We start from the raw sequence: 9,690 nt of genomic DNA on the forward strand, positions 1-9,690 counted from the left end.
TTTCCTCGTCATATTTTATAAATAATCACAAAAATAGTATATTAAGCAACAAGAGGAGAAAGGTAGCCATTTCTTTACGGTGATTTTTGTGACACGAGTGGAGGTCGAGGGCGCCGTAGGCGCCCCGAGACCGGAACGAGTGTCACAAAAATCATCGTAAAGAAATAGGCTGCCTTTATTCTCGTGTTACTTACGATATTTTTTATTCCTAATGCACAAAAGCGGCGATTTCAGATAGCAGACGACAGGGAGTAAAAGTCATTCACTTGTTCGATTTGTATGAAAATGGCGGCCGTCTTCTCCCTTGGACAAGAAAAATGCATGTGAACAGCTAATTTTCTTGCCCTTGGGAGAACACGGCCGCCATTTTCATACGATCGAAGAAATGAATGACTTTCCTCCCTGTCGACTGCTATCAGAAAGCGCCGTTTTTGTGCATGTGGGATAAAAATACAATTTTTGTTATATTTTAAGAGACAAATGATCAAAAACTATACATTTGGGATATAACAGAAGATACCACGACAAGAATTATTATTGTAATAGAACAATGCTTTATTTTCTAAACGAAAATAGTTGAATAATGTGTATTTATTTTCTTAAATGTATTAAATTTCTGCTAAATCGAAAAGAATATGCGTTTCTTTCTTAGATTCAAGAGAATAAAAGGTGGGGTCAACTTAGGACCACTATTTTAAAAAAAAATACAATTTTTTACTATGCATTATATTGATACTATAAAAACCATTCTATATTGCTCTATGTAATACAATATTGAAGAAAAGCAATCACTGAACACAATTATGCACTTGCTAACGTGATTAAATTTGATATTTTCAATATTGTTCTACCAAATGGCTTAGGAAGCCAACTTTGGACCACACTCCCTTAATGATAAACATGAAACTACTTCAATTATTTAAATTTCATATTAATTTACTGTCAGTATCATTGTTAATCAGTGAATTATATAAATCGAGCTTAGTCAATAAATACATCTTGGTCATTAGGTGCTATATAGTAAACATTTAACTGATATTAATTATAAGAGCATCTAGATTTAAAAATTCATTAGAATACCTTGTCCATTATACGCATTACAATTATGTATAACTGCATAATATTTGCAATCCTTGGAGTGACCTTTTAATAAAACGGAATACAAATGGGGCATTCTTTCTGAATCCGGCCACCCCCCTGCACACTTTATTTTTGAAGATAAAATGTTGTAAGTATACTCAAAATTTGCGTAAGATAGTCAAGTTTTTCATGCCGTCTGGCGAATTTTATTTCCATTTAGGGGTTGGGCAGTATGTTCAAAAAATCGAATAAACTACCCTAAAAATATGTCCAAATGAGTGAATAACAAAGAAAAATAAAGTAATCTTTCTTGTAACAGAGAAAAACATTTTATTTATGTAGTTTTAACACTGTAGCCTTAAAATAATAAAAACCACCCCTTAGAAATCGCCCCCTAAACATAGGTTTAAAAAAGTTCCAATTTTTCTTTAAAAAATTGGTTAAAAAAATAAATAACATTTATGAGGGTAGTAATTTAATAAGAATATATTTTTATCAAATTTACCCCCATAAAAATAATTACCGATGAACAAAAATCATCCCCTTTACATTATTTGGTCAATTTTGTAATTATTCTCATGAACATAAACATAAAATTTTTTTCATACATTCTATAAGTTATGGAATTTTCTCACAATATATTATGTTTAAACTCAAACTAATATTTTATAAAAAACAACACCTAAAAATCATCCCCTAATCATAAATTTCACAAATTTCCAATTATTCTTAAATAAATTGTGTACAAAAAATTTAAATACGGTCTCTAAGGTCCAGAATGTGTTCTAAATATATTTTAATCAAATCTACCCTCATAAAAATAATGACCAATGAACAAAAAACATCCCCTGTACATTATTTGGTCAATTTGGTAATAATTTTTATAAACATAGACATAACTTTTTTTTATAGATTCTATAAGTTATGGGATTTTCTCACAATATATTATGTTCAAACTCAAACTAATATTAATAAAAACAACCCCTAAAAATCATCCCCAAATCATAATTTTCACGAATTTCCAATTATTCTTAAATAAATTGTGTACAAAAATTTAAATACGGTCTCTAAGGTCCAGAATTTGTTCTCAATATATTTTAATCAAATTTTTCCCCATAAAAATAATGACCAATGAACAAAAATCATCCCCTGTACATTATTTGGTCAATTTGGTAATAATTCTCATAAACATAGACATAACTTTTTTTTTATAGATTCTATAAGTTATGGTATTTTCTCACAATATATTATGTTTAAACTCAAACTAATATTTTATAAAAAACAACACCTAAAAATCATCCCCTAATCATAAATTTCACAAATTTCCAATTATTCTTAAATAAATTGTGTACAAAAAATTTAAATACGGTCTCTAAGGTCCAGAATGTGTTCTAAATATATTTTAATCAAATCTACCCTCATAAAAATAATGACCAATGAACAAAAAACATCCCCTGTACATTATTTGGTCAATTTGGTAATAATTTTTATAAACATAGACATAACTTTTTTTTATAGATTCTATAAGTTATGGGATTTTCTCACAATATATTATGTTCAAACTCAAACTAATATTAATAAAAACAACCCCTAAAAATCATCCCCAAATCATAATTTTCACGAATTTCCAATTATTCTTAAATAAATTGTGTACAAAAATTTAAATACGGTCTCTAAGGTCCAGAATTTGTTCTCAATATATTTTAATCAAATTTTTCCCCATAAAAATAATGACCAATGAACAAAAATCATCCCCTGTACATTATTTGGTCAATTTGGTAATAATTCTCATAAACATAGACATAACTTTTTTTTTATAGATTCTATAAGTTATGGTATTTTCTCACAATATATTATGTTTAAACTCAAACTAATATGAATAAAAACAACCCCTAAAAATCATTCCCTAATCATAATTTTCACAAATTTGTGAAATTTTAAATTGTGTACAAAAAATTTAAATACGATGTTCAGGAGAATAATTACCAAATTGGGCAACTAATGTACAGAGGATGATTTTTGTTCATTAGTCATTATTTTTATGGGGGTTAATTTGATTGAAATATATTTAGAACAAATATTCTAGACCTCAGAAACCGTATTTAAATTTTTTGTACCCAATTTATTTAAGAATAATTGGAAATTTGTAAAAATTATGATTAGGGGATGATTTTTAATGGTTGTTTTTATTAATATTAGTTTGAGTTCGAACATAATATATTGTGAGAAAATTCCATAACTTATAGAATGTATAAAAAATATTTTATGTTTATGTTCATGAGAATAATTACAAAATTGACCAAATAATGTACAGGGGATGATTTTTGTTAATCGGTAATTATTTTTATGGGGGTAAATTTGATTAAAATATATTCTTATTAAATTACGACCCTCATAAATGTTATTTATTTTTTTAACTAATTTTTTAAAGAAAAATTGGAACTTTTTTAAACCTATGTTTAGGGGGTGATTTCTAAGGGGTGGTTTTTATTATTTTAAGGCTACAGTGTTGAAACTACATAAATAAAATGTTTTTCTCTGTTACAAGAAAGATTACTTTATTTTTCTTTGTTATTCACTCATTTGGACATATTTTTAGGGTAGTTTATGCGATTTTTTGAACATACTGCCCAACCCCTAAATGGAAATAAAATTCGCCAGACGGCATGAAAAACTTGACTATCTTACGCAAATTTTGAGTATACTTACAACATTTTATCTTCAAAAATAAAGTGTGCAGGGGGGTGGCCGGATTCAGAAAGAATGCCCCAAATATATAATTGTTATTAAAATAAATAACTGAATAACTTAACTGGTTATGTTCATGTTAAAGTTAAGTGCAATTTTTTTCTTAGAAAATGCAGACCGTCAAACTTAAACCAAAAAAATTTTAAAAACTTGAAACAGTCTTATTGCCAGAAATTTTTTTTTTTAAATTTAAGCGTAATTTTTTTATTAAATTTTCTTGAACAATCTACATCATATGATGTTTCATATATTTTCTAGAGTAGTTTTTAGTACAGAAAAATTGTTCCAAATTTTTTCAATTTTTTTTATCCAAGTTTGACGGCCTGCATTTTCTAAGAAAAAAATTATACGTTAGTTCTATAATATAAGCAATTTTTATAGTGTAGCAAATGACCTTTAAAATAAGCCTAAGATCATTAAAGAGCTTTCATTATTTTAGAAGTTCTTCAAATTTTTGTAAAACATTGGAAATGACGATTTTTTAAAAATATCTCAATAAAATATTGGCCAAATGACTTCTAAAAGATCTTGTTCTTTTCAAAATTTTATCATATTTCAAAAGATAAAAAGAAAAAAATTGTCGTTTTCATACATTTTATGTTTAAAAATGTTTTTCAACTACTTGAAAGTGGGTGGTCTCTCAATTTTGACTGGTAGTGTAAAATAGAAAGAAATGAAATTATTTTAAATAAGTAATAAAAAATTCTTATCTGTGCTCTCAACCATTTTGAAATGATTAGGCTTTTGTCTTTAAATTATAATGGTGAATCCACGACTTCATTGTCGCTGCACTCCGATTTAAGCCTAATCATATTTTGTTTTTTTAATACATCAATTTCTGCTACGGATGGTAGGCTCTTTTCTTGAATATTATTTTGAAATGCATTTAAAACTGTATTTATTTCATTCTGGGTCCATCGATTTTTCTTCATTTTCTGATCTATAATTTGAAAAAAAAATTAAATTAAACATCATAGAGTAACTTCGTAAAAAATAAGGGTTAAATGAAGATTGTAAATATTTGCGCGAAAAATATAGTTTTGTAAGTAATTGTAATTCTAAACGGAATTTCAAAAATTACATAACACAAAATAAAATAAAATTAAGTTGTAAGTATTATTTTGTTTTTCGTTTTAGTTACATGCAACTTTTCTTAAGTTCATTGTTAATTGGTTGAAGGAACCGGTAAAAGAACATTTGAAAAAATGCAAGCTTTTAGTATTAATTATCTTAAAAACGTAATTCACAATTTTGCCGGTTTTTTGAGCGATATAACTGTAGGTCGTACATCATCAACAAATTTCAGAGACGATTAAATACCGTGAAGAACAAATATTTAATTGTCACGAATTCGAACAAGATGTTAGAATGTAAATGCTGAGATTAGGTGTCAAACATCTAGAGTGTGCTTTAAGGTTAAATATTGTAATTTAAAAAAAAGATCAACACTGGTACCGGAAGAGTTAAAAATATTTCATAGGTTGTTAATTTTATATAGACTTTGCTGGATATGGTACCGAACTTCATAAACAGATAATAATTTTCAAAATTCTATTAGAAAAATATTAAGGCATTTCGCTAAAGTCGGAATTTTAAACATTTATAATCTCCTGAAGACACCTGCGCACCTTTCCTGCGTGTCGTGCGAAAGTTAGGGTAAACATTACCATAACAACGGTTGCCATGATAATAGTTACCATAGTAACGGTTGCTATAGTAATGGTTATCGTAGTAACGGTTGTGAAAACGACATGTCGAAAATATTCATTTTAAATAAATTTTTATTTAACGAGCGATGCCAGCGCCGAAGGTAAGGATGTGTCAACCATTCCTTTTTTCGTGTAGTAGTAATCGAAAGTATGTTACTCATAAGAAATATGGAAGAAGACGGACAAAAGGGAATTGATCATCGGCAATACCCTTATATTTTTTTGATCCATATTAAATTCAACTGGTCTCGTGTTAGTGTAATAAAGTGCTTTGATTAGTGAGAATTTCTGTAAAAGTTGGACCACTTAAGCAAAATTAAGAGGAAATGAACATTGGTAACAAGAAGGGAATAAAGTGAAATTAATTGATGAGAAGTTTATTATCAGTTATTTGGTGTTATTAAAAATCGTAACCACCAAGCCTTCTGGTAGAACAGAATTACAGGGGCGTCTAGGAGGGAATTGTGAGCTGGAGGCTATTGGAGTTAGCGGCATCGTGGGTAAGTGAGAGTTGTGTTGACAGTATTGCTCTACTCAAAGATGTCTCAAAGTTAGCTTTTTTGTTCGCTAATGTCGTACAGAATCACTTCTAATGGCGAATTTTTATAAGTAAAAGGTTTTCTTGTGTGTTCGCGATTGTCGGATTTTTTTTATGTAGAAACAGAGTTTTTAAAATTGCAATTTATTCAAAAATTTAGGTGCAATAAATTCAGTGATCATCACTAAGGTTTATGAACCCTACAAAACCGAATACCGTAAACTGGGGCTATTAGGAACACCGGGGCTATTAGGAACAAAATTCTGTTTTCGGGTAGAGTTGATGCTATCGGCGCCATTTATCGATAAATTGTGTTACTCGCTTTTGAAAAATTGTTGCTGCGGTAACTAGCAACACAGAGATAAGTTGTTTCATTTTTAACTTCTCAAAGTGATTGTTTTTTACTAATGGGATTTCTTATGGGAAATTTTATTAAGTTCACTAAGTAATAAATACGTTTATTTTGTATTTACAGTAAGATTTTAGAAACAAAAACCAAAATTCACAAATGGCGGGTAAATAAGGAAGACAATTATTTCTTCCGAATTGTTAAAGTGTGTTTGGCAAAACGTAAGTTTTTCGTAATTTCTTATGTTTTTTATCACGTAATTTGGTTTTTAGTGTTCAAAGATGGTTTGAAATTGTAAAAGAGTGTTGGGATCGACAAGTTGCAAAAAACGAACAGTGATTCCATCATCGACCACAACTGATGATACCAGCAACGTTTAAAACACACATTAAGGTGCAGTACTTGCAGAAGAATCTACAGCTGACATTTACACCATGGCAGAGGAATGTATAACGTCAATATCATAACAAACCAAACCAAAAAGTAATCATTAACAATACATAAAAATGAGTAGAAATCTTATCAAAACGGAGAAATCTCTGATTTAAGTCAAAAGGTTGATAGTCTAAAACCTCAGAACGTAGGATAAAAAAGCTTTGGACGATAAAAAGTAAAGTTAATTAATAATATTACTAAAAGATCACCCTAACTCAGGTAGGCTATAAGGTTTACGCCTAGATCTTAAGGCAGAGGTTGGAAGAAAGAAAGTGTGACAATAAAGCATATTGTCCATGAATCCTTAAAACATGCTTTTGCTAGGAGAGTAAATAAAAATTAATAATGTAGCTAAAAACACACCTTTGCTTTCCACTGCTATGGAATCCGATGATTCTTTCTGAGTAGAAAATTTAACCCGTTTCTTTCTGTGCCTTGCTTGATTGGAAATCAATTCATCTGTTGAAACATTAAAATCGCTATCCGAAACTGTGGCATTCCTTTTCACATTTCGATCTATTAAAAAATAATAATTAGTGTAAATTCGTCTTATCAATTTTGAATGAAACTCGAAACTTCGGCTTGACTCCGACTCACTCCCGTTTCGCCTTTGGTTCGTTTTCGTCTCACCTACGTCGCACTAATGACAGCTGTATTGTAAACGACATCCTCACCTAAAAAGAATTGCTTACGTGCTTGCCTCATAATATACTATTATACAGTACTCAGAGCTTTCAGAAAAGTAATCATGACTTGAAGCAAAATATTCAATGCTATATTCAGAGCCCTACATAATTTGTTGTTTATTAATGTGCGTAAAACCTCTGATAACTGTCAATGAGAGAATTAAACCAAATAAGATTAAAGTAACTCGAAAGTAACTTCAAGATTATGCCGAATAAAATTAGGTTAAATCTAGTTTACATGGAAAAACTTATCTTGCTTCAATAGCGAAGATACTACTTATACTATTATATCACGCACTATATTATGCTTTAAAGGCAAGAAATCATCCCCAAAAAGCAAAGGTTTACGCTTGTTGAGAATGATTTCTTATCATTGGAGAAGGATATAGTGCAGAATAAGAATTTGAAATTATGATGATTGTAGCAATGAAACTAACACTAATTTAAGTACCACGCCATTTGAAATTTTAAAAACATTCGTTCACATCGTGTAAGACGGCGTAAAATTTCTTCAAATTTTAAATCAGCTAATACTTGATTACTAATTTGAAATTTTCAGAAAATATATACAAAGGCCCGCACATGAGAAACATGAGTCCAATTTCCAAATAACTTATTTTTAATTAAATTAAATTTTATTGCCACGATCTTTGTATGGGCAAATTTATAAGGCCTCATCCGTGATGCCATTTGGAACACCATACTGCTTAAGTAATTAATGAGTTAAATAAATACCTATATTAGAAGTTTGTGCTTTTTTCAAGACGTCAGACATTTTAAATATGTTTGTTGCCGCCGTCGGTTGCTGATATATGTCTTTATGTATTTTCAAATCGTGTCCCATAAACTTTGCCACTGCGCTGATCCGTTTTTCCGAATAATTTAAAGAGCAAGTTGTAGCCAAGTGTTTACGCAATTGCGTGCCTCTAAGAGTATCCGGTCTTTTTGCGCCGTAAAGTTTTGAATACTTTCTTAATAAATTACAAGCATCAAAGGATTTCAATCTATTTCCACCTCAACCTGGCACAGCGAAAAAATATGTATTCTTTTTATGAATTCCTGCATGCTTCCGAAACTTTTTAAGAAGTAGCATGCATTCCAAAGATCGTTGACAAATTAACACGGGAACTGGTCGGTCCTTTTTACCACGTATAAGCATACGCTTATATTCCGAGGAAGCTTTTCTTCCTCTTTCTGGTAGGTATTTATACAAATCATCGCTTTCGTTAATTTCTAATCGATTTTTGAAGTATTCAACAGTAAGAAACTGCATTTCACCACGACGTCTTTCGTTAAATACCATTAGCTATATCAAGAGTGACTCGCTTAAAAGTTTCCAATTTTTGATCGAAAATGTTTTTTGAAGTGACTGGAATGATTGATCACGTAGCTCTATTAAATAAGACATTAAATTACTTATATCTTTCTACATTTGGAAGGATGACTTGTTTCTTTCGCTGCATGTCGATTTGGGTTTTAACAACATTTTTGTTAACATAAATTCCGAATTTAGTGTCAAAAACAACCATAAAATCTTCTACCAATCCTTTCTTTGTCTTATCCATAACAGTAATATATTCACATTTGAGGATCAGGCTGCATTTTCTAATAGACGTTCCTAAATCAGATGCTACGCTTAGGGCTTCGTAACTTTCCGTTTCCTCATTAAATCCTGCGACAATATCATATTATCTTGTTCAGATTTTTTATGCTTTATCGAAAGCAATTTTCCAAATAGAATTATCAACCTATCGTTTTTAATAATGTTAGTAATATCGTCGTTTTTAAGAACAGGAAGTATTTTATGCCTCATTTTTGTCTCTTTCATAGACATGCAATTTTTTACTGAAGGTTCATTTTTATGACATCTACTTAAATGACGTGCAATCTAGAGTTCAAGGTACTTTCAGAACTTTCGTTTAAGACCTCTTCTTCATCATCGGATTCATCACCGGATTCACCATCAGAATCATCCTCATCATCTTGAGGTAAATAATCTTTATCACATAAATCTTCTTAATCATCTTCCTCCACGTTTTCTGGAATTGCAATAATTTCTTCCAATTCTTCGACCTTAGAAGGTTGTGAAAGAATTTCCGAATGTGACACCTGATTTTAACCCGAATTTGACACTTCAATTAATGT

This window comes from Leptopilina heterotoma, unplaced genomic scaffold (assembly GCF_015476425.1).
Source record: "Leptopilina heterotoma isolate Lh14 unplaced genomic scaffold, ASM1547642v1 Lhet_560, whole genome shotgun sequence".
NCBI lineage: Eukaryota > Metazoa > Arthropoda > Insecta > Hymenoptera > Figitidae > Leptopilina > Leptopilina heterotoma.